General features: G+C 46.3%; 1 long non-coding RNA gene across 1 annotated transcript in view; it reads right to left on the reverse strand.

Annotated features, from left to right (window-relative positions):
- Nucleotides 1-26,971, reverse strand: part of LOC137528570 (uncharacterized) — a 71,058-nt gene that overhangs the window by 31,439 nt on the left and 12,648 nt on the right. The window contains exon 2 of the long non-coding RNA XR_011023426.1: nt 15,494-15,609. This is a non-coding gene — a long non-coding RNA (uncharacterized lncRNA). The remainder of the gene's footprint in view (nt 1-15,493; nt 15,610-26,971) is intronic.

Below are 26,971 nucleotides of genomic sequence, written 5' to 3' on the forward strand. Positions count from 1 at the left end.
TGAAACTCTGGCCCGCAGAGCCATGAAATTTGGCCCACAGGGAGTTTCCCCACTTTGTATTACATTTGGCCAACTCTAGATCACCAGGGTAGCTAAATGGGGGAGGTAGTGTAGTGAGAAAGTACTAGATGCCAGAGAACTGTATGGGGGGTAGACACCAGGAAACTGTATAGGGGAGGCAGGAGGCATTAGACATCAGGGAACTGATGGACATCACAGCACTTTATAATGAAGGCAGGTGGCCACTAGACATGAAGGTTGGCCCTCAACTTAGTGTCAGTGTTAAATTTTTGGCCCACTTTGCATTTGAGTTTGTTACCCCTGCTTTAAGCCTCATCTACACGCGTAGATGAGGCTGCGATCCGGCGGCTCGATTAGCCGCCGGATCGCCTCTTCCGCGTACCCGCGCGTGCCTGCCGCGTCCCCGCTCCGCATTCGATTCCCCGCCGGCGCCGCTTATCTTCCGCTCGATTCCCTGCCATTGTCCCCTCGCAGAGAGCGAGCAGGGAATCGGCGGAAGCAAGATCCGTCCTGTTGGATCTTATCGATGCGGCTCGATTGATAAGGAGCATCGCGGCCGCATCTACGTGTGTAGATGCGGCTTTAGAGGCAAATGATTAGCAGGATAGCCAGGCAACTGGTATTGTTTAAAGCCGCATCTACACACGTAGATGCGGCCGCGATGCTCCTTATCAATCGAGCCGCATCGATAAGATCCAACAGGACGGATCTTGCTTCCGCCGATTCCCTGCTCGCTCCCCGCGAGGGGACAATGGCAGGGAATCGAGCAGAAGATAAGCGGCGACGGCGGGGAATCGAATGCGGCGCACCCGTGGCGAGCGGGGACGCAGCGGGAACGCTGAAGAGGCGATCCTGCAGCTAATCGAGCTGCCGGATCGCAGCCTCATCTACGCGTGTAGATGAGGCTTAAAGGAAGTCTGAAGCAGATAAAAAAAAAAAAAAAAAAAAAAAAAACACAACCACAGATACTTACCTAAACACTTCACCCCAAGGGGATTTTTTCCCTAAGGGAAAAGTGATTTTCACCTTTCAGTGCTCATCCCTTTCATTTGCATAATGAAATGAGCTATAACTTGTTTTTTTTCACCACCAATTAGGCTTTTTGGGGTTATTTGTTTTCAATAATTGCTTTATTTTCTATGCATTTTAAAGGGAAAAAAACAAGAAAAAAAATACACTATTTCGCCAATTTCATAACCTAGTACAAAGTATGGTGACAATATATTATTTGGAAATAAAGGCGTATTTTTTTGTATGGTGGTTTTTTTTCCCCCCCCCCCATTTCCATGTGCACGGGAATGCACGCACGGGGCAGCACACCTGCACAGCGGCAGCAGCACTGTTTGACTTATAAAAACCTCCTGGAGCCATTAAGAGGCTCTAGCAGGACGTTTTTATAAGTCAGCTTGTCATTAAGTGGCTAAGGAGAGGGAAGGCTCTGTACCCTATAGAGCCTTCTCGTTCTCCTCCCGGTCTCCAGTTAGCAGTCCATGACCGAACCGCGTTGGGTGAGCTTCCGAAGATGGGCCGCTCCGTACTGCACATCCGCAGGCTCCCTCTCCCGTGCATGCGCAGTACAGAGCTGCCGGTCTTCAGGAGCCCGAGTGCTTCCGCAGACTTCTCTCACAGCGGGAGAATCAAATGGAAGAGCCTGTGGGGGAACGAGGAGACCAGAAGGAGAATAGGAAGGCTCTATAGCACAGGTGTGGAACTCCAGGCCTGGAGGGCCGGATCCATGCCAGTGTTTAGGATGGACTGAGAAAGAAAGGAATGTGTTCTACCTGATGGACCACACCTTTCCTGATTCAGACCCATCAATTCATTTGAGCTGTGTCAAAAATGTGTGAGGACCTTGGCCCTCGAAGGATTGGTTTGACATCCCTGCTCTATAGGAAACAAAGCCTTCTCTCTACTTAGGCAAGTATCATTTGTTTTTGTTTTCAATCCACTGCACACTCACTTTAAAAAGGAAATAAATATGGCAGCCTCCCTAAACCTCTCGATTCAGGTGCAAATCTCCTGGTTGTCCGTCCCCCGCCCCCCAGATGCTCTGCCTCTAACACTTTTAGCCACAGACCCTGAACAAGCATACAGATCAGATGTCTGACTACTAAAGGTCAGCTCTGTGCATATGTGAAGGCAATTGCTAACAAAGGCAGTGATGGTGGGACTTGAGGACAGCTTTGGGAAACACGGGGCTAATGCATGTTTAGTTAATTAAGCCACGGCCCTACTTGTGTTTTGTGTAAGGTGGCACAGGCTGACCTCTGCAGGCTGTGTGCCAAGCCCTGTTGTAGCTACGGCTGGTGGAAACTTGGCAACAGCACCTTTATCCCAGTACGGGACAACATACACAGGACAAGCAGGCGCTGCTGAATGTGGTGTAAGGTAGAGTTTACCAAGCAAGATAAGTACGTCCCTTTGCCGAGGCTGCCACAGCACATAACAAGTCTGCTGTTTTCTCCCCGTCACTAAGGGACTAGGCCTGAAAGATAAATCGAATTTAAACCGAAATCGCGATCACCAAGATCACAATTTCGGAATCGTCAAAGCGGCAATTATTGCAATCATGTCATTTCCACATGGGGGGGGGGGGGGGGGGGGGGAGTTTGAAGAAGTGGCTTCAAACTTCCCTAAAGTTCCAGCGCGTGCGGCCCGCAGCGTTGGACATACCTTCCGCACGAGTCGAAACACTGTCCGTCCTCTATCGCCGTCTATCAGCACTTGTGCTTAGCAAAACTCCGGGTTCCTGTATGTCACATGACATACAGGAAGTATTCCTTGCATTATAGCCTGCAGAAGGCGAAGTGGAAAAATGGGCATCGCTGGACTCGTGCTTGAAGGTATGTCCAGAACTGCTGCAGCTTGGGGGACAGAGAAGGCACAGAGAGAGACAGAGAGGGCACAGAGAGTCAAAGGGGGCAAGAGAGACCCGGGCGAGGCATAAAAAGGCAAAGGGGGCACAAATAGAGACGGGGGACAGAGGGGGAACAAAGCTTGATTGTAAGGAAATAGTGAATCAAATCGAAATTTCAGACAGAAACCACTCAATTTAATTTTTTCCTAAAATCGTTCTGGCCTATAAGGGGGCCCTTTTTCACTACCAGATTTTAGTGATTTAATTCTGACTGCTAGCGGTTTGCAAAACACTAGTTGCAGTGAAACTAACGGAAACTGCTGCAGACGCAGACAGTATTATCTGTTTGTGACCCTATTTACTCTGAGCCCCACTTTTTCCATAATTAGCACTTTGAGGGCTGGGTCCGCTGCACATTGCACATTGAACAGTCAACAGTCAACTATTGACTTCAGGTATCCAAAAATTGTTCCGACTCCTCAACTCTGACTCCACAGCCCTGGGACAAATTGCTGCCAAACACTTTTCTGCTCTGAGAACCCCGAAAACAATCCACCGCCAGCTGACTGTGTGAACTGGCCCAGAGGATAACCCGAATGCAGGAAAAAACTAGCAGTGATGAAGTCCCTGACTTTCAATGCAGGCAGATGAGGATTCTAATTATCTCTTTGGGTAACCGTGGTACAGCAATGTTACTTTCCAAATCTTGAAATCCTTGTTCCCACTTACATAAGCGTAGCAATTAAAAAAAAAAAAGTGTATTTTGTTCCATGGTTTACAAGCAGGCCTCCGTTTTCACTACACTTTCACTTTAAGCAGATCTAATCGCCTCTTCCAAAGGCAAGAGGACAAAATAGGACAGGATGTGACTATTTTTATCCATCCGTCAATGAAAGCTACAAACAGAATTCTCAACGGCACAATACAAGTACAGTACACATGCAATGGCAACTGAACAACATTCTGTTGGTAAGTAGCAATGGGTTTTAAAAAGAAACTGTAGTGAAAAGTAATTCTATTTATTCCTTTAATTTACAATATTAATTTTGTTTGCCCATCATAAAATCTTTCCTCACCTTGACTTACATTCTGAAATGTATCACAGAAGTAGGCGTCTTTAAAGGATACCAGATGTGAAAGCATCTGGTAAAAACTGATGCTGTACTGGGTAGGGGGGGGGGGGGGGGGGGCATAATCAAAAGCTAACCGCACCTCCCGTTCCTCTCCGTTCCCACCTCCTTTTCTTTGGTCCCTCCCCGAAGTTCTTATTGGGTCAGTCCCGTTGTCCTGGGCAATTTGAACGACTCCAAATCCGGACATGCGCAGTATGTCTGTTCTGCTCCCCTGTGGCCACATAGTGACGTCATAGTACAGGAGCGCGCTTGCTCCTGCGTCCCAGTGTGAGCACTAACTGGAGACACGGGGGACGGGGGGGGCTTTATGGGGATTGGGGTGCAAGCGCGCTCCTGTCCTGTGACGTCATTCGCCATGGCCACAGGGGAGCAGAACGGACATGCTGCGCATGCGAGGCGCAGTATGTCAGGGTTTGAAGTCGCCCAGGACAACGGGACGGACCAGAAAAGAGTGGCGGGGGACGGAGGGGAATGGTGAGTATTTGATTGCGCTTCCCTACCCAGTTCAGCTTCAGTTTTTACCAGATGCTTTTGCATCTGGTTTCCTTTAAGGCTTGTATACGTGCAACTTTTCCTGCATGACCAACCCGATGGCATGACCGCCTGCACGACCAAGCAACAGCATGACTTGTATTTTCTACGCACTAACCAACTGAACAACCAACTCATTTGCATACTACGCAAGCAAATGACGGACTGCATCATATGGCCGCATTCAAAACAAGTACAAGTCATTCAAACGACTTGTATACATGCGGCCAAGTGCACGATACCAGCCCAACACTCGTGTGAGTTGAACCACTTGTTGGATCGAGCAATCGTTCCCGCTACCAACAGACCAAGTTTGGTCGATAGTTGGGCGCAAAAGTTGCACAGGTGTACGAGCATTTAGTCCTGTCAAGTGATCTCTGCGGAATGTTTGTTTATGGAGAGTTCTAAAGCCACTAGAAATTATACCTGGTCTCCCAGAATGCTCTGGGGAGGAGAAAGAATTCCACATATGGAAATAGCCCAGGATGTGACATCACTGGGAAGGCGGGGCTACATACCAATAATTCACAGCAATATAAAAAGATATAGAAAGTGTTTCTGATGTGGACAATTACCATAAAAGTGGTTATCCTGAGTAATTTACTGCTTACAGTGCCTCTTTTAATTATTTTTTTAGGAGAAAAATGCACGGATTGACAGACAATGGAGTTTAGTTACAGTAGACACTGTGTATTTGCCTTATAACTTGTAAAGCACAAGTATGTGAACCACAGCATAAGGAATTTCAGAAATGTGCTCTTGTAGGTAAACCATTAACAAAGTAATGCAATTAACCTGGCAGTGAGCAAACATCGCATGGAAAAGCTGCTTACTCAGTTACCGTACTTCACAAAGCACAATTCTGAAGAATTTTTTTATAGAATTAGGGCTGGTTCAGATGGACGTTTGGAGGCGTTGCGTTCGTTGGCGTCACGTTTAGCAGCGTTCGTGTGCGTTTGGATGCGGTCACGTTTTTTCTTCCCCTAGGGGGACATTAGCCGTCGCGGTTAACCTCCCCTGAAAGCTACATGTAGCTTCCAGGGGCTCCTTGAACGCCAGGGAAAATCGGGACCCAAACGCCGCGTTTGTGTAAACGCGCTTGAAAGCTTGGTACAAACGCTCCCATTCACTTGAATGGGAGCGTTTAACACCAAGCCCTGAATGCTGGCTGTAAACGCTCTGCAAACGTCCGTCTGAACCAGCCCTTAAATTCAACATTCCAAAAAAAATTATTTTTTAATGGAAGATTTTTACTCTTCAATACAACCATTGGATCTACCAGGATGGTTATCAAAAAGGCAGGGTTTACTCTTAATTTTCTTACATTAACATTTTCATTCAAATGCAAATTTTCAAGCGCAATTTTTTTAAATTGCAGATAACGAAAGTCAATGGGAATTTGCATGCGATGTGTGAATTCATGCTGCAAGTTTTTTCACACAAAATTTAGCAGATGTGCGAAACTCCATTGACTTTCATTAAATGTGTGACAAACGCGTTTTCACACTTTCACAATAGTCACACAAAGCGTGAACCCTGCCTGACATAGAAAATCACTGGCGTCAGCGATGTCTATTTTATGGGCAATTTTTTTTCTCCTCCTGCCGCTCGGGTGGGCGCTGCGGTTTTTTGCAAAGCGCTTTTAATAAGCGCTTTTACAGAGCGATTGCGTTTTTTTCACTTCCTGACGTCAGTCAGGAAGTGAACTCTTTGAACCGGAAAATAATAAATACAATGTATTTATTCTTAAAAACGTGAACGCAATCGCCGCACAAAGTTTGTGAGCGTTTAGCACTCGGCTGCGCAGCTCTAGGGCCAACCCCTCCGATCCACCCTAGAGCTGCGCAGCCGCACTCGGGGCAATGCGGACTGTGCAGCCGCGGCCAGCTCCGGCGGCCATATTGGTAGCGGCATGAGAGCCCGGCCTGTGGGGTCGCGATCAGCACGGGGGACGCTTTCAGGAAGGGGACCCGGCGGAACTGCACGGAGGGCGCGGACATCTTCCAGGTACTTGACTTTAACGATTTTGGCCTCGTAAGTCCTTTAAGAAAGTGCTATGGTAATGCAAATCAATGGTAGTGTTCACAATGTAGAAATCCCCAGAGCTTAGCAATTTGCTGAAATTTCAAAAATGGTGCACACAGCTTTTTTTGTAGTGATTTTGGAGCGATTGCATTTCAATGTTAAAGAATCATAAATTGCAATCACTTCAAAATCGCTTTCCTGTACAGTGAAAAACAATCACAGGAAAATCGCTTTGCAAAGTGCTAGTGATTTTGCTAGCGTTTTGGGATTCCCAGTGTGAATGGGGCCTAAGGAGATTTCCCACAAAACCTCCTCCTACAAACATACAACAAACATTGAATAGGTAAAAAGCCCATCAGTAAATTAAAGGCACAGTATTTGCATTCAAACTATGCAAGGGCTGAACTGACCCCACTGTCACCCTTTTGAGTTTTTTGTTATTTTTTGCATCTCCAATTCCCACTGAATTAGACTATGCAAATCTCAACTTTTCCAATCACATGTGCTTTGCAGTAAAGTTGTGCATAGAGAGCATGTGGATGTGCAAGGGTGATACAACCAACTGAAGGCTACCTAACAACTTAAAGAGAAACTCCAACCAAGAATTGAACTTTATCCCAATCAGTAGCTGATACCCCCCCCCCCCCTTTTACATGAGAAATAGAATGATTTTCACAAACAGACTATCAGGGGGCGCTGTATGACTGATTTTGTGCTGAAACCACTCCCACTAGAGGCTCTGAATACCGCGGTACTCCTGGCAAACTGCCACAATGTAACAATGTTCCCAGGCAGGAAATGGCTGTTTAGAGCTGTCTAACAGCCAGAACAGCTAGAAACAGCTACGGTACATACAATGCCCACAGTAACAATGTCACCATGTAATACATGTCAGAATGTGAATCTGGGAGAGGAAAGATTTTACAATGAGCAAACACTGACTAAATCATTTATACATAATTATGGTAAAAATGAAGCACTTTTTTTTATTACATTATTTTCAGTGGAGTTCCTCTTTTTAAAGTATAAATGTTTTTTGTGAATTAGAGCAGTGTTCCCCAACCCTGTCCCCAAAGCCCACCAAAAGTGCTATTGCCAGCCTCCAAATTAGTCACTGAGCACCACTATAGCAGTAATTCTCATAACTGCTTATGGCGGCGCATAAATCATTGGCGAAATTAGCTGTCTCGGCTCCTGGCATGCTATGCAGCCAGGAGTGCGGTCCACTGGCAAAATCCTTTAACTGCGGCAGCTGTGGACCCCCAACAGCATACTGTGTTATGAACATTCCGTATATGGGAGCTCATTGTCCTTTAAAGTGTACTAGAGACCAAATAAAAGAAGTCATCAATACTTACATGGGGCTTCCACCAGCCCCATAAGCATGTCTGAGTCCCTCACTGTCCTCCCGCGGTCTGCCGTTCAGCCGCAATCAGCCCCGGTAACTGAATCAGTCGCGGTATTGTGCGTATGGATATGCAGAAGCCCCCCCCCCCCAACTAATGTGACTGAACCAGTTACCGGGGCTGATTGCCACTGAACGGCAGACCGCAGGAGGATGGCGAGGGAATCAGATGTGCTTATGGGGTTGAAGGAAGCCCCGGGGGGTAAGTATAGATTCTTTCTATTATTTGGTCTCTGGTTTACTTTAAGGCTGGTTTCACACCAGGACGTTGCGTTTTAGGGGACGTTAAGGTCGCATAACGTGCCCCTAACGCAATGCCTGGTGCTCTCTGGTGTGGACGTCGGAGTGAGCCGCGTTGTGCAGCTCACTCTGGCGTCCGTGATGCGTACTCTTGGACGCATGCGGCATCACGTGGTCCCGCCGGCCAATCGCCGCACAGAGCGGCCGCTCCAGGAAGTAAACACTGCACGTCACTGAGTGCAGTGAGTATTAGCCATGTGCCCGGCCGCTCTCCGCTCCTCCCCAACTTTCCTGAGCATGTGCAAGCAGTCTAACGAGGCTTAGCCGCTTATAAAGTACTGCATGCAGTACGTTGTGTTACAATGTAACGCAACGTGTGCACTGTGAACAGCCCATTGATTTTTCATTGCTGTGCGTTGGGCTGCGTTACTCTAACGTGCACCTGTAACGTCTTACTGTGAAACCAGCCTAAAGGACAAATGAAGTGAGAGGTATATGGAGGCTGCCATATTTATCTGCTTTCAAGCAATACCAGCTGGCTGGCTGGCCTGCTGATCTATCTCTAATACTTTTATCCATAGACCCTGAACAAGCATGCAGCAGATCAGGTGTTTCTAGCATGGTCAGATCTGACAAGATTAGCTGCATTCTTGTTTCTGGTGTTATTCAGACACGACTGAAGCCAAATAGATCAGTAGGGCTTCCAGGCAACTTGTATTGTTTAAAAGGAAATAAACATGGCAGCCTCCATAGTCTTCTCACTTCAGTGTAGGGATGTGAATGGGCCATTCAGTAGCACAATAGACGTGTGAGGCGAGCATAAAGCTGTGTGATGTTGCGTTTTATCCTACAGGGCGGAGTGGAGAGACATCTCAGGCAGGGGATTGTTTGTGGAGGTTTCATTGCCTAGCGATGATGCTGGTTGGTAAGCACCAGGCCGTACGTTCCCAGAAAAGTGATAAAACTGGTTTGTGACTAATTAAAAGGTAACAAATGTACTTGGCAGAGCAAAGCATCTTAGTAAAAACAAAAGCAATTAACTCCTTCGAGTTTACAGGAATTACTAAGAAAGAAGAAGAAAAAAAACAAAAAAAAAAAACACCTTTCAGAATGTAGAAAGTTCAGGAAGTAGTCAATGTGGAAAAATAAATAAGTTCTCAGTTGCTATAGGACAACTCGTAACCTTGCAAACCTTCAAGGTTATTCTCTTTTGAAGGAAAACCAGGAAGGACAAAACTCCAACTTCAGTACCCTTGAGCGTCGCCATGACTTCCCTTCTCGTTACGGCCACACCCTTTACAACAATTAATGACAGGAAGCCATCCAGATTCAAAATTTTGCAAGCAGAGGGCCTCGGGCAAAAATAAAGAGTTGCCCAATTTCTTGCTCAATAAACTGCAGTTAAAGCTGTGCTCAGAATAATAAACGGGTTCATAATGGGGGGGTAAAGTTAAAAGTCATGATTAGATTTGAGCAAAGACTTAAATAGTATGACTTCTGCTCTGTAAAGCCAATTACCGATGCTACAAAGAGGATGTTTTTGGACAACCTGCACTCCAACAGCACACTTGCCATAGTTGTAAAAAAAAAAAAAAAAAAAAAAAAAAAAAATTAAATAAAATAAAAAAATTGAGCTTAACTTTTGGAAATTGTCAGCTGGCTGCAAAGTAGAATCAAAATTTTCCTCTGCAGGGCAGGGATAAAAGGGAGTTTAATAGAGCATGTTACATTTCTCGGTTTATTCCAGGTCACACCAGCATGGAGCTGCCATGTTATGGGGCAGTTATGTGTACAGTATGCCAAAGGACTGAACTTTGATCACAGTGGGAGCTGGCATAACCCCCAAACCGTTCACCTGAGAAGGAGCGGAGGCATGTGTGACATACAGCCACTTCATGCTGGATCCCGAATGCACTACAGACATAACCTGGGTGGTTAATAGGAGAAAAAAAATCCATCTCACTGCCAAAGCATGTGTGTTATTCAAGGACGCGCAGAGGTCAACGGCCAGTGTTGCCACAACATTACACAGACCAGCACACGCATCATAGGAGCTGTGATTCAGCGAGATGACCTTGAGGAATAAATGTGTACTATGTAAACTAGCTTTGTTTCTAACCCAAGCTTCAGAAAAAAAAATACTTCTTACAAAATGCTAAAATCCATTATGGTAGAACTATGGCGACGTAGTAGAATGCAGAAAATTGTTCAGGATACCCACTTTTACGTTAAAAGAGTTCTTAAGCGGAAAAAAAATAAAAGCCCTCTAGCCAGCTGCAGCAACCCCTGCAAAGCTGACCGGCTACGCGGCTCTTCAATGCTGGGAAAGCGCTGCATATGCGCAGTAAGAGAAAATAGCTACTGCGCATGTGCACAGCACTCCCAACCATGGGAGTGCAATAAGGGTGCGCACGCTCAGGGCCGCGCATGTGTAGTAGCCGCCGACTGGCCAGCTTTGCGGGAGGGAGTTGCCACTCAAAGTTATTTTTTTAACACTTTAAAAATCCTGGTTTAAGCATCAGAAAAACCTTCCTAAATCTATGTATTGCTGTACAGTATACTGGTATATAGCCCCGCCTTTCCACTGAAGCGTAATCTATGCTGTTTTATCTTGTGGACGTCTCCCTGCCAGAGCATTCTGGGACACCACAGATCTTTTCTACTGGCTAATTATGAAACTGGCCCAATCAAATCCCGCCAAGGAGAAAGCAGTGTCGGCCATGAAAACCTTCTCAATTCTGTGCATGTGCAGCCAGTCACAAACTTTACCAGGGCTGTCACCGGCACAAGGGGGTGGACCTGGAGGACCGCTTGGGACCTGAAGGACTAAAGGGGCTGGAAGAAGCCACAGGTAAGCTAAACTTAAAGAGACTCTGAAGCGAGAATAAATCTCGCTTCAGAGAGCTCAGTTAGCAGGGGCATCTGTGCCCCTGCTAAACCGCCGCAATAGCACCGCTAAACGGGGGTCCCTTGACCCCCAAACCCCCCACTGCGACACTATCGCAGACTTGGTCGCTCCTGGAGGCAGGGCTAACGGCTGCAGCCCTGCCTCCAGTCGCATCAGCGGCGGATCTCCGCCTCTCCCCGCCCTTCTCAGTGAAGGAAGACTGAGAGGGGTGGGGGAGAGGCGGAGATACGCGCTGACAGACGCGCGTGGGGCAGGGCTGCGGCGGTTAGCCCTGCCCCAACCAGGAAGCGCTCCCCTGCATTACGGAGGGGATTTGGGGGATCAGGGACCCCCGTTAAGCCGCGGGATAGCGGCGGTTTAGCAGGGGCACACATGCCCCTGCTATCTATGAGGTCTGAAGCGAAATTTATTCTCGCTTCAGACTCTCTTTAAAGGACCTCTGTCGCGAAAATCTTAAAATTTACAATATATGTAAAGAAGTGCGTTTCTTCCAGAGTAAAATGAGCCACAAATTACTTTTCTCCTATGTTGCTGTCACTTACAGTAGGTAGCAGAAATCTGACCGAACCAACAGGTTTTGGACTAGCCCATCTGCTCATGGGGTGTTCACAGGGATTTCTACATTTTCAAAATGCACTTAGTAAATGGCAGTTGCTCCATCCAACTGCCAAAAAAAAAAAAAAAGTGTATGGTGAGCAGGGAGGCATGGCAGGCCATGCTGAGAATCCCAAACTATATAGAATCAATCACGGATCAGGAACCCAGCAAGGAAAACGTTCCTTGCGTTGCCGGTGCTACGCCTCGCTCAGGTCACCCACCTGGGCATATGGATACAGCAATAGTGAAGAGGCGGCACACAAAAGGCTTGCTAATTAAAGCATGTATTGATAGTGGAGCAACACTACATGTTACGAACCATCACAGTTCTTCATCAGGTGTATAATGAGACCAACCACAACACCTACATTTATACTAGCATGACGGCCACACCCCTTGATTAGGGGGCGTGGGAATCACTAACTAGACATAAGCCACTCCTCACTACCATGCTGAGAATCCGTAATGGAGAGATGGACTAGCCCAAATTCTGTCACTTCTGTCAGATTTCTACTACTTACCGTGACAGCAACATAGGAGAGAATTTATGGCTCATTTTACTCAGGAAGGAACGTACTTATTTGTATGGGTTTTAAAGATTTTCACGACAGTTCCTCTTTAACTTCCGTTCTGTCACGTAAGATTTACTTTAAAATGTTTGCCACCTAATGATATACAGTACAGTAGTTAAATCCTAATTTCATAGTGTTCTAAAATAATAACCTCAAGACTAATTTAGCAGGAAAAATATGTACTTCCCAGTGCAAGAAAACGTTTGGAAAGCCTCATACATATGTAAAGGTGGCCATAAATCAGGCGGCTTGGTGGCCGATCGACCATCCGATTCAGTTATTATAGAATGGGAAAAAAAAAAAAAAAAAAAAAAAAAAAAAAAAAATCGGTGCCACCCGATTTTGGCCTGAAATTGGTTGGGTGGAGCGCACCCGATTGACTTGCTCGATCGGGTGCGCGGTGGTAACAGCAAGCGATACCGGGATGAGCGATGAACGCGACAAAACCCCCGAGCTGGCCCGCTGCCCCCAGGAGCCAGTACACTATACATCACATGTCCACCACCGGCTCCTGGCCCCATCCTCTGCCCATACCCGTTGGGCATCACACACACACCCCCATGTACACCGGCAAACCCCCTGGGTGTGTGTATGGATAGAGGAGAGCGTCAGGAGCAGCGGCGGACACGGACAGGTAGTGTATAGTGCACTGAGAAGAGGGCACATTGCACAGCGTTGGGCCGGCGAGGCAGCGTCATCAGGCCAGTTCCGGATCAATTTCAGCAGATTGGATTAAGGAGAGACTTGTCTCTTGGTTAAATATGCCCATCATTGCTAGATGAATGGCTATCTTAAAGAGAGTCTGAAGCGAGAATAGATCTCGCTTCAGACCTCATAGCTAGCAGGGGCATGCGTGCCCCTGCTAAAACGCCACTATAGCGCGGCTTAACGGGGGTCCCTGTCCTCCCAAACCCCCTCCGTGCAGCGGGGGAGCGCTTCCTGGTTGGGGCAGGGCTAACCGCCGCAGCCCTGCCCCACGGGCGTCTGTCAGCGCGCATCTCCGCCTCTCCCCCGCCCCTCTCAGTCTTCCTTCACTGAGAGGGGCGGGGGAGAGGCGGCGATGCGCGTCTGATAGACGCGCTGGGAGGCAGGGCTGCAGCCGTTAGCCCTGCCTCCAGGAAGAAGATTCCCAGCGACCATTTTACGACCAACTTTTGCGGGGGGTGGGTTGGGGGTGAAGGGACCCCCGTTAAGCCGCGGGATAGCGGCGTTTTAGCAGGGGCACACATGTGCCCCTGCTATATATAAGACCTGAAGCGAGATTTAGTCTCGCTTCAGTGTCTCTTTAAGAAGGCCTGTCACTCAGCAAGCGTCAGGACTCGATCCATCAGGAGACAGTTTGGGGCAGAGTTTTGTACAGACTGCAGGCTGACGACACATCTGGTACCATGAACAGGCCCTTCTTGCAGAAGGCATTGCTAGAGATGCAGTATGCAAGATTAACATACTAATCAGACAGCTCCAAACCTCCTACCAACAGGTTTTGGACTAGTCCATCTTATGGGGGATTCTCTGGATTTCTTTTATTTTTGAAAGTACTCCCTAGATTGTAGTGGTGCAGTCCACCTGCCAGAACAAGTGGGTTGGAAGGCTAGCTCTTGTGGAGCATGAGTTTTTGGAAAGATTTGTTTTATTAATCCCACATAAGGAGATATAATAATCCAAAACCTTTGGGTAAGAGGTTCAGACCAATTAGATGAACACCACAGACTGACAGCTACACAGGATTAAAGGCATTACTGCGCATTTTATACTGGGACAAAAGTACATTTTATACGCATACGTGCACGTGTAATTCAAATGTTAGTTTTTCGCTATAGTGGTCCTTTTCTATGAAAACTCACAAACTGTTGAATCACTGAGCAATTTAAACAGGAATTAGTTTACTTTCATAATAATGGATTAATATCTTTGTTTTTGCTTAGCACTGTTTTGTGGGAAAACACATACCTTATATGCTCGTGTATAAGCCTAATTTTGCAGCACAAAAAATGTATTGAAAAGTTACCCCCTTGGCTTATATTCGAGTCAGTGGAGCAGAACAGATGGTGATCTCAAGACTACCTGTGTCCCCTGGCTTGTGAAGCGGAGCGTGCAAGCAAAGTGTCAGCAGTGCAATGATCGGGGATTTTTCCTGTGTGGCAATCACTGTGTCTTATATGCATGATGTCATCTAGTGGCATCTCGAGACACAGCTGTCTCATCCTTGGGCACATCTGGCTGTGGGGAGGGGGCTGGCTTGTACTGGGGGCAAACCTGGGTACTGTGGAGGGGGCTTATACGCGAGTCAATTACTTTTTCCTGGTTTCTTGGGGTAAAAGTGGGTACCTTGGCTTATACATGAGTATATATGGTAATACTCTACTTCATTTATAAAAAAAAAAAAGAAAAAGTTTAAACCAATTTGTGTGTGTATATCAGCCCATAAGGACCGATTTCTATTCCCACTGGATGCCGTGACTGATTCTGTAACGCATGCACCGCTGATGCTTCGAAGCTGCAGCTGAATCGCTATAGCCGTGCCATGCATGGCTATATTATTCAGCTGCGTGCTACAGAAGACTGCACCAAGCCGTTTAGAATCGCACCAGCATGAAATCCCAATGGCAAGTCTATTTTCTGAATAGGCAGCGTTTCCTTTGGCTCGCATGTGGGGGAAACGCGGCATATGTTAGGTTATTCAGGACAACTGAAGTGAGAAGAATATGGAAGCTGGCATATTTATTTCCTGTTAAACACAGCCAGTTGACAGGCAGCCCTGCTGATCTATTTGGTATTGCTAACAAGGAAATAAATACAGATGGAACGAACAGTTTGCCTGGCCCTGTGATGAACGGTTCACCAACAAAGAGTACCTACGGCTACTTCCGGGTTGGTGAGGTCTTTAAGTAATGACCGGCAGAGTGCACCCCTTGATCACACGCCCATGGCCAGGGGCACTCTTCACACAACCTCTTCACAGAGTGCTCGCGGGCGCACAACCAAGGACTCGCACTGCCGGCCAGCGCATTACTTAGAAACCAAGCTGACCCGGAAGTAGCCGCAGGTACTCTTTGTTGGCGAACAGTTCATCCCATTACTAGAAATAAATATGGCAGCCTCCATTTCCATCGTGCTTCAGTTGTCCTTTAAGTAAACAAGCTTTTCTTTTGCTGCACTCATACAAAAATGGTTTTATGCTGTGAAATGTAAACAGTTACTTACTATTGTTAGTTCCTTTGAGTCACGGCTAAAGATGATCAATCAACTCCAAACGTTTTTCTGACTTGGTGCAAATTACGCAGCTCGAAATTGCTTGATCGGATAGGTTCAGCTTTAACCTGCAAACAAAAATTGCAACAAAATCTGTTCAAGTTTGAAAAAAATATTTATCATTTGTTGATAATCTATCTGTAGCATTATCTGTGACAAGATCGCAATCCTATTCAAAAAGGGGAAGTTGCTGCAGCAAATAATATCCTAGTGGGAGGAGTGTTTACTTTTGGATCAAAGTACAATACATACAGTGGTTCATTCATAGCCTATTTTACATACAAATATACAATGGTAAGCTCCACTAAGGGACAGTCCGTGATATGAATATGTACTCTTAAGCTGGCCATACACTAGGCCGATTCCCCGCCGATCGACAGCAGATTCCATCACTGGGGTCGAATCTGTTGTCAAATCGTTAACGCTAAATTTCGTTCTATTTCGTCCCGAAATAGATCAATCCCGTCGATCGCTCCGTGTGGGAAATTACCGTCGGTCGCCCGCGGGTAGGGAGCGCGTCGCTAGCGGCGTTCGAGTGCCCGACGACCGACGCAATACAGCTGCAATACATTACCTGCTCCGCCGGCGCGTATCCCCCCGGTCACCGCTGCTCCGTCTCCGCGCTGGGCTCCTGATCCAGCAGGCTTCACTTCTTCCTGTCCCGGCAGGAAGTTTAAACAGTAGAGGGCGCTCTGCTGTTTTAACTTCCCCCAGACAGGAAGAAGTGAAGCCTGCTGGATCCGGAGACCAGTCCAGAGCGGAAAAGAAGACAGCGGAGGCCGGGGGGAGTCGCGCCGGCGGAGCAGGTAATGTATGCGGGGGGGGGCGGACGGCGGCAGCACCACCACCACCGATTGTGAACAGTTTCAGGCTGAAATCTATTCACAATCTGTTTGCAGTAAAGGCAGCCATACGATCCCTCTCTGATCAGATTCGATTAGAGAGGGATCTATCTGTTGGTCGAATCTGATGGCAAATCGACCAGTGTATGGCTACCTTTATTTACACTCTGACGATTTTTTAGCGCTTTGCTGATCGCCGGCAATCAGCAAAGCGCTGCTACAATGTATCCCTATGGATACTTTCACACTGCAGCGGTTGTGATTTCGATCAACATAACGCATGCAGCGTTTTGGGGGCGATTGCTCTGCGATTCTCATTCTATTGAACGGGACTCACAAGCGCAAATCGCAGCAGAATAGTGAGATTTTAGTTAAGATCGGGGAGCTGAACGCGATCACGGGCTAGTGGCGCTCCAAGCGCAGAGTGTGAACTAGCACTAAATAGTGCTGAGGAAGTTATCAGCAAGTAATCATGACATTATGCCATCAAGATATCAATAGAGACGGCCTTACCCCCCCCCCCCCCCTACTGCAGTGAGCTGTAAAAGTTTGTACTGCTCTGCCAATAATCAGCAAATGTAATCATTGCCGGCCAGCTTAAGCTCTCTGCCTTGACTCTTCACTCTTAAAGGGAAGGTTCAGGGACTGTTTAAAAAAAATAAAAATCCGCATCCACTTACCTGGGGCTTCCTCCAGCCCGTGGCAGGCAGGAGGTGCCCTCGGCGCCGCTCCGCAGGCTGCCGGTGGTCTCCGGTAGCCGACCCGACCTGGCCAGGCCGGCGGCCAGGCTCCTTCCGAGTTCCAAAATGCGCCTCACGGCGGCGCGCTGACGTCATCGGAAGTCCTCCGGGCTTTACTGCGCAGGCTCAGTAGTTCTGAGCCTGCGCAGTAAAGCCCGGAGGACGTCCGATGACGTCAGCACGCCGCCATGAGGCGCATTTTGGAACGCGGAAGGAGCCCGACCTGGCCGCCGGCCTGGCCAGGTCGGGTACCGGAGACCACCGGCAGCCTGCGGAGCGGCGCCGAGGGCACCTCCTGCCTGCCACGGGCTGGAGGAAGCCCCAGGTAAGTGGATGCGGATTTTTTTTTTTAAACAGTCCCTGAACCTTCCTTTTAAAATACATAATTAAAAGGGGCCCATACACTGGTCGCGCAAAACAGGAAAAAAAAGGGCACCGCACGACCGAGGACATCTGGGCATAGGCCATGTGAATTAGGGGTATAGCGGCGCTCAGTGAGTTATTTGGGCTCCTGGCAAAAGACGGAGCTCAAATTACGATAAAAAGAAGGCAATTCAGCCGCCAGTAAAAGCTGGATGCCGAATCGCATCCTACCCCCTCTGTACAGGGAATAGTAATTGACGCCGCTGGAAAAACGTTGCCATAGCATGATGAGGGTTTTTTCGGTTTCACCCTGTTCCCAAATTTCCCGGCACCCTTTTTACATGTATGCCCCGGCAGCCATCCTCGTTCACCGCAGCGTTCATCTCAATGCGTTTACAGTCCATTGCATGAGCACCACGGTCAATTGAAATTTCCAACATGCTGCATGTAGCTTCTAGCGTCGTCAGCATGTGCGGTTAAGTATCACCCTAGTGGTGCCCAAAAAAACATTTAAATAAAATGCGACAACGAATCAATGGGAATCTATGCTAAATGTTTTTCTGCTTTGTAGCAGAAAAGCGTTTGAAATGGGCGATACAAGCAAGCAGCAGTGGCCTGGGTGAATTGGCTCTTCCATAGCAGTTTGCATTACTAGAACAGTATTCACCCCGGAATTTTTTTCCAGCAGGGTGGCGTGAAAAAGTAGCTGGGTGGGGCGCGATGAGAGAATACGGGGTCGGCACTTCTCTGCTTACAGCATCGGAGGAGGTGAGCCGATGACAGCCGGGTGCTCACCAAAACTAGCCGGGCGGAGCACCCAGCTATAAGAGCCTGGGGAGAACACTGATGTTGCATGTAGATAGTGCAGCAAACAAACCTGAGAACACATCTTCAATTACAACTAGGGGAGAGTTCTAGCTTCAGTGCCCACATTCATAACACTCACTGTAAATGGTCCCTATGAAATGGTAAAAACGCTGTATTCTGTGGTACAAGATGGTTCAAACAGAGCAGTTTTCCACCTCTACTTCTGAGAGTTCATCAGGATAAATGCCTCACTGACCAGATTATCTCTCGCACACTAGCAATTAATCACAACTGCTGTCCTAGGAATGACTATTACAACTTTATGACTCCTGCCCAGGAATGGACAGAAGGAAAACAGGGTAATGCACCTTGTATGTATTTAGAGAGTTTAGCCTGTCTAATTCCCCTCTCATCTGTGACTAATCAGAACTGTAATTTGATCTCATTTGTTTCAGCTGAGCTGACAGCCACGGCGTAGAAGCTAATTTGTAAACACAGAATGTTAACAACATGTCTGCTTCCATGAAAGCAGGAAGAAGAAACAGTACAGATTTATATCAGCTGTAACAAATAAATGTTTTTCTTTAAGGTTATTATTATGCTGTTGCTCATCTTTTAGGGCCTGAACCCACTGATGCAGTTGTGTCCGCTTTTCAGTCACACATAAATGTTACAGATCCTGAAAAGCGGACACAACTACGTTAGTGGGCTCAGGCCCTAAGAGCAGAGAGGAAGTTCTGAGTTCAGGTCCACTTTAATGGACAGCTGAAGTGAGAGGTATATGGAGGCTGCCATATTTATTTCCTTTTAAAACAATACCAGTTGCCTGGCAGCCCTGCTGGTCTATCTGGCTGCAGTAGTGTCTGAATCACGCCAGACGTAAGCATGCAGCTAGTCTTGTCAGATCTGACAATAGTGTCACAAACACCTGATCTGCTGCATGCTTGTTCAGGGTCCATCACTAAAAGTATTATGCTAGGTACACACAGATTTTCTGGCCGATTTACTGTCAGATCGATTTCCAACATGTTCGATTTGCTTTCCAATCGATTTCCGTGCATTTTCCGATCGATTTCCTACTAAAGTGAACGGAAATCGATTGGAAATCAATCGGAAAGCAAATCGAACATGTTGGAAATAATCGATCTGGCAGTAAATCGACCAAAACATCTCATAGTGTGTACCCAGCAAGAGGCGGAGGACCAGCAGGACAGCCAGGCAACCGGTATTGCTTAAAAGCAAATTAAAATGGCTGCCTCCATATACCTCTCGCTCCAGTTGTCTTTTAAAGTACACCTGAAGTGAAAGGAATATGATGGCTGCCATATTCATTTCCTTTAAAATAATACCAGTTGGCAGTCCTGCTGATCTTTGGCTGCAGTAGTGTCTGAATCACACACCTGAAACAAGCATGTGGCTAATCCAATCAGACTTCAGTCAAACATCCGATCTGCATGCTTGTTCAGGGTCAACGGATAAAAGTTTTAATAGGCAGGGGACCAGCAGAAAAGCCAATCTGCATTGTTTAAAAGAAAATAACTATATGGCAGCCTCCTCGTGTCTCTCACATCAAGTGTGCTTTAAAACAGCGTTTGACTTACCATTCACTTGGCTCTATCACGGTTATATCTACAAGATATTCTCACACACAGCCCACACTGTTTACCCAGTAATATTACAAATGACACTGTTGATTGAAGCCTTATATAAGCTGCCTGCATGGCTCTGGGCTTTGACTGATACTAGGATGGAAAAGAAACTAATTTTAGTAATAAAAACGCATCCTGTCATCAGTCAAACATCTGGATTGTCTTTAAACAGAAAAGTTAGAGAAAGATTTAAACCCAGAGAGGGGGAGGGGGGGGGGGGGGGAGGGGGGCAAATGGTGTAGTGTGTAAAATGTGTTTTGTCTTGCTAAAATCAGATTCACATAATTAACCAAGAAATGGAACATCAAATCTTCACAGTAAAGGAAAATAGTTGAAAGCTGCAGGGGAATTAATACGGTCTATTGTTGATTTTTTTTTTTTTCGTCACACAGTCACTCTTAAAGAGACACTGAAGCGAAAAAAAAAATGATGATATTATGATTTGTATGTGTAGCACAGCTAAGAAATAAAACATTAAGATCAGATACATCAGTCTAATTGTTTCCAGTACAGGAAAAGTTAAAAAACTCCAGTTGTTATCTCTATACAAAAAAGCCATTAAGCTCTACGACTTTCAAAGTCGTGGAGAGGGCTGTTTTCTGACTTCTTATCTCAACTGTAAGGCCCAGTGCACACCGAGCGGTTTTTGGAGCGATCCGCCGGCCGCATCCGCCTCTAAAAACGCTTGTCTAATGTATTGCAATTGGATGGTGCACACCGGCGGTTTGCGCTTTTTGCCAAGCCGCAAACGCGCCTCCTGCTGCGCGTTTGCGGTTTTCGGAAGCGTTTCATCCTCAATGTAAAGTATAGGAAAACCGCAAACCGCTCTGAAAAACGCTAGTTCAGAGCGGTTTGCCAGGCATTTTTGTTACAGTAGCTGTTCTGTAACAGCTTTTACTGTAACAATATGTGTAATCTGCTACACAAAAACGCACGCAAAACCGCTAGGTATGTTTAGAAAACCTCTCTAAACATACCTAGAATCGCTCTGAAATCAGCTCCCAAAACCGCTAGCGTATTGCGGATCTGCTAGCGGTTTTGGTGTGCACTGGGCCTTAGTTAATTTTTTACTTTTTCTCTGCCAGAGGACAGGTCATTAGTTCACAGACTGCTCTGAAAGAATCATTTTGAATGCCGAGTGTTGTGTAATCTGCACATATTATAGAATGATGCAATGTTAGAAAAAAACACCATATACCTGAAAATAAGAAATATGAGAATATTTTCTTTGCTGCTAATCTTCTAGTAATTATTCAAAGTACACAATCAATTCATTATATCATTTTTTTTCGCTTCAGTGTCTCTTTAATTTCCTGTTTAATTTTTAGAAAGTACTGTAGATCTCTTTCCTCCAAACCATAAACTTCTGTTACACTCAAAGCACACCTGAACTAAGAGGGATATGGAAGCTGGCATATTTATTTCCTTTTAAACAATGCAGATTGCCTGGCAGTCCTGCTGATCCTCTGCCTCTTATGTTAGGTACAAACAATGAGATTTTCTGGCACATTTACTGTTAGATCGATTATTTTCCAACATGTCCAATATGATTTCTGATCGATTGTCCATAGAAGTAAACAGAAAATCTCATTGTGTGTACCATGCAGAATACTCTTAGGCCCCGTTCACATCACAAACGCGGATGGCCATGCGTGCGGAACGCAACACATGCGAACGCACGCCATCTGCGTTTGGGTGCGTTGCGTGGCTGATCCCATCACTGAAAAGTGAATGGGACAGCCGCGCGTTTTGGCAAAAAATGCATGCAGCATGCGTTCCTGAACCACATAGGTCCGGAACGCATGCAGTGTGAACATCAGATCTGATGTCGTGCGAGTCGGGCCACCCACACGCGTTTCCGAAACGTGGCTGAAAACGCGTGCAGTATGAACGGGGCCTGAAAGAGGAAGTGTCTCGAAAATGTTACAATTTAAAACACATACAAATAAGAAGTACATTTCTTCCAGAGTAAAATAAGCCATAAATTACTTCTCTCCTATGTTGCTGTCACTTACAGTAAGTAGTAAAAAAAATCTGACATTACCGACAGGTTTTGGGCTAGTCCATCTCTCCATAGGGGATTCTCAGCTTGGCCTTTATTGACATGACATACTCTGAAAAAGATTTACACAAAGATGCTGACCGCCCTCCCTGCTGCACACTATTTTGGCAGTTGGATGGAGAAACTGCTATTCACTAAGTGCTTTTAAAAATAAAGAAAACCCTGAGAACCCCCCTATGAAAAGATGGGCTAGTCCAATCTCAACATTTAAATAATGTTCCTATTACAATGTATGGCGATAATATATTAGTTTCTGGTTTGTATTTTTTGTTTTCTCATTGTACTCTATCAGTAATTAAAAGCCCTTATCTTCATGATTAACAGTAATACACTCTCATGGCATACATATTTTAAAAGCTGAGTCCCTAGGGTAACTATGTATTCTCTTTTCAATGCTCACTTTTGTTTTTTTTTACAAGTATTTATTTAGGGGTACAGAGTACATGAAAATTACAGTTTTATTGCTTTTCATTCAGTTTTCCAGTTAAAAAAAAAACAAAAAAAACAAAAAAAAAAACATGACTTAGCCCTTAGTTGTCAAACACAAAATCTATTCTCTCACTTGTCACGGTTAAAATGATACCCTATATACATAATCAGATAGCTTATTGGGCATACAGCACACTGTTTACCACAAGTACGCATATCTACTCCCCTGAGCTTCAGATGAAGTTTTGTGGAGAGTAGATAAGCGTAGCAAGGGATTCAAAGTGGTTAAAGACCGCTGTTGAGTGTGTGTATGGGGCTATGCTTTAACAACTTTTGTTGTGAAACAAGTTATAACACCTAAAAATATATATATATATATATATATATATATATATATATATATATATATATATATATATATATATATATATATATATATATATATATATATATATATATATATATATATATATATATATAATTTTGCTATTGTTCAAATAACTGATAAGACTGATAAGAAGACTTCTTATCAGTCTTATCAGTTATTTGAACAATAGCAAGACTTTATTTAGGAGTTTGAAAACAAAAGTTGTGAAAGCATACAAGGCCGCTGTTGAGCGTGTGTATGGGGCTTTATAGCCACAAACCCTTAAAGGGATACTGTAGGGGGGTCGGGGGAAAATGAGCTGAACTTACCCAGGGCTTCTAAAGGTCCCCCACAGACATCCTGTGCCCGTGCAGCCACTCACCGATGCTCCGGCCCCGCCTCCAGTTCACTTCTGGAATTTCAGACTTTAAAGTCAGAAAACCACTGCGCCTGCGTTGCCGTGTCCTCGCTCCCGCTGATGTCACCAGGAGTGTACTGCGCAGACACAGACCATACTGGGCCTGCACTGTGCGCTCTTGGTGACATCAGCGGGATCGAGGACACGGCAACGCAGGCGCAGTGGTTTTCAGACTTTAAAGTCTGAAATTCCAGAAGTGAACCGGGGGCAGGGCCGGAGCATCGGTGAGTGGCTGCGCCAACACAGGATGTCTGCGGGGGACCATTAGAAGCCCCGGGTAAGTTCAGCTCATTTTCCCCTGACCCCCCCTACAGTATCCCGTTAACAAACATGCAGATCAAATATGTCACCTTCCACGTCTCTTACCATCGGGTTCACATGCACAACTGTTGTCTACCAAAGGGAATAAGACTTGATCCTGCAGGCAGCAGTTTAGTGGCTGAATCCTGTACAGGTGCTTTCCTCTGCTATAGTGGTGCAGCATATCTGTTGCCATGGATGGAGGGGGGCAGACAACATGCAGCAGATGAATGAACAGCTTCAGGAAGGAGGGGAGGAATGGATGAGAACAATGCTCTCAAGGCTCGCTGGCATTTAAAGATCTGGTGTTCCGGATCTTTAAACAAGCTTCTGTTTAAAATAACTTTTCAGCATTCCGCAATAGAAAAAAAGTACCAAAAAGTAGGAGAAAAGGTATTGTCAAAATTATTCTGAGCATTTTTTGTTGCTTGCTGGTGGCTACAAAGGCATTTTATTGCTAAGGTGTGAAGATCGCACCCAGGAGAAAAAAAACTTACAAGAAAATGAGTGAATGGAGTAAGGCCCATCATCTCATCCTTTAAGTATAAAGGTCCCGTTATCTGGAAGTCTCAACTAACCGGCATGCCTGAGGTGGATAGCCGGAACAGTGCATTGGGGCATTTTTCTGGCCATTTCAGGCCAGGAACTAATTAAAGGACCACTCGTGAAAAATTTAAAATGTAAAATACACGTAAGCGCATACAAATAAGAACTACGTTTCTCCCAGATTAAAATGAGCCATAAATGACTTTTCTCCTATATTGCTGTCACTTTCGGAAGGCAACAGAAATCTGACAGAACCAACAGGTTTTACACTAGCCCATCTCTTCGTCAGGGATTCTCATGGTTTTCTTTATTTTCAAAACCACTTAGTGAATAGCAGTTGCTCCGTCTAACTGCTAAAATAGTGTGTAGCGAGCAGGGAGGCTGGCCAGCGTCTTTGTATAAATCCTTTTCAAGGAGTGTCTTTATAAAGAATAAAAGGCCATGCTGAGAATCCCCCATGAAGAGATGGACTAACCCAAAACCTGTCGGTAATGTCAGATTACTACTACCTACTTTAAAGTGACAGCAACATAGGAGAAAAGTAATTTATGGCCGATTTTACTCTGGGAGAAAACGTACTTATTTGTATGTGTTTACATGTATTTAAAATTTTACAATATTTTGCGATAGTGGCCCTTTAACGAGCCTCAAGGCGCATTCTTCTCCCCTTCCTGCAGCATCCTTTGGCTTTCAGGCATCCATGCACCGCTCATGGCGTGTCTCCTGACCTCATGCAGGTCAGGTGACACGCCAGGAGCCGTACACAGAGGATGCCGGTGTAATGTCTGATGGCGCTGCCCGGAAGCTCCCTTCCACACTGAGTAGCACGCATGCTCAGTGTGAAGTTAATTATGCTGCTGGGGGTAAAATAATAAATATCTCCGCTTCCACACATCATACACTCCTCAAAATTTCAGGGTAGGGAGGGGATCCCACAAACGACCTCTATGCCAAATTGCAGCCCCCGAGCCCCGCTGGTTCAGGAGATAGATTAGAGAACCCTATCTCGGGAACCAGCGGGGCTCATGGGCTGCAATTTGGCATAGAGGTCGTTTGGGAGATCCCCTCCCTACCCTGAAAATTTGGGGAGAGTAGGATGTGAGGAAGCAGAGATATTTAGTATTTTACCACCAGCAGCATAATTAAATAGGAACTGTGGCCGCACAGTCTCCTACTGCGCATGCGGAGCAGCGCAAATTAACAGGCAGCGTAATCAGACACAACCCTGGAAAGCCGCTAGGAGTTACAGAAAGTGTAGCAGGCAGAGCCTGGAGGTTTGGTATTTTCTGCTGCATTTGGGAGGGGGGTGGCGTGTGCTTTTTCGGCTCAAGCATCCAACAAGCACACGCATTTGGCCTCAGGCAATCCCGTCCGGAGCCGGATACAGGAGACTTTACGCTAGTGAACTTGTGTTGGAAGCCTAGGGTAAGTCTGTGGGATGCACACAAAGTGCAGTAAAAAGTTGAAACTGAACGATTTAACTTAATCATTATCTATCTAGATGAAGTTAAACATTAAAACATTCCAGATTTCTGCAATAGGACGATCTAAACCCTAAGTATGCGTTATGAACACCCCATCAGATATTATAAATCCCTTCCATGTAGTGGAGAAGAGGAACTTCCCCTATGCAGAAGTTTGAACAGTGCTGTGTGTACGGAATGGGGGGAGATAGGGGGGAGTGTGAGGCCAAATACCTCCAACTCTGCTGCTCTGCTGGCTGATATAAATCACTAACAGGGTCGGAGTGGAATTTTTGGGTACCTGAATAAGAGTTGCAACGCAATCGCTGGAACAATGCTGCATGCAGCACGTCTGCAATCGGAAGAAACTGCAAATACACCACATTCCCATAGGATTACTTGTGCAGCAGTGCTTTGCTGATCGCCAGCGAGGTGTTCATAGTAGGGCAGTGATGGGAAACAGTCTGATGGCCCATACTCACGGGCTACAATTGTCGCCGCAACATGCGGCGCGCGCGTGTTGCGGCGACAGGTCGCCCGCGAGTATGCGGTGTTGCACAGGCGCGCACCCCGAACTGTCGCCCATCGCTGATGTCACCAGGCGATTGGCGCGGTCAATCGCCTGGCGACAGTCGCCGCCGCATCTCCGCCGCAACTGTCGCTAGTCCGCGTGAGTACGCGGACTAGCAACAGCAACATAATAGCAAATAGACGGCGCTTCCGGCGGGGGAGGGACAACAGCGACAGCTTCCATCGCAATTAGTTGCCAGGTCCCTCCGCCGTGTGTATGCGGAGGGACCTGGCGACGAGCTGTCGCCGGCCTGTCGCGCACACGCTCACGTGTGCTGGCGACAGGCCGCTTTTGCAGCCCGTGAATATGGGCCATTATGAGGGGTGCCTCGAGGTTGCCCATTCATAGAGAGTCAGCTCCGCTGACCACTGCACCATCTGGGCCATTCTAGAGGAATAAAATTACTAGAGGAACACTGGGGCACCCAGGCCCACACTGGGTCTGTCTCCAGTTATTGGCATCTTATTCTGGGAGGTCTTCCACCCAAATAAATCTAGTCACAAGTGATTGCAGCTTTTTGATATCCCCAGAACTAGCCGGTCTGGGAGTGAACAAATCAGGTAAAGTATCTTGGGGAGAAGGTTCATTTTCATTGCGTTTATATGGCCAGTGAGTTAAAGGGGGATAGGAAGACCACTCCATGGAGCTACACAGCTTAGTGAGTAAAGGGGACTAGTTAGATTTATAAAGGGATAAGTGGGATGGTGTAAGAGTAACCCATAAGTACTTTAGGCCCTTATGGCCCATTCACACTTGTGCATTTTCAGAGCGATTTCAGCATTGCTGAAAACCGCTAGGGGTTTGAAAACCGCATGTACAGTGAAAGTATATGGAAGTGTTCTCATCTAAGTGATTTGCTGAAACGCGAACACG

This window comes from Hyperolius riggenbachi, chromosome 8 (assembly GCF_040937935.1).
Source record: "Hyperolius riggenbachi isolate aHypRig1 chromosome 8, aHypRig1.pri, whole genome shotgun sequence".
Classification (NCBI taxonomy): domain Eukaryota; kingdom Metazoa; phylum Chordata; class Amphibia; order Anura; family Hyperoliidae; genus Hyperolius; species Hyperolius riggenbachi.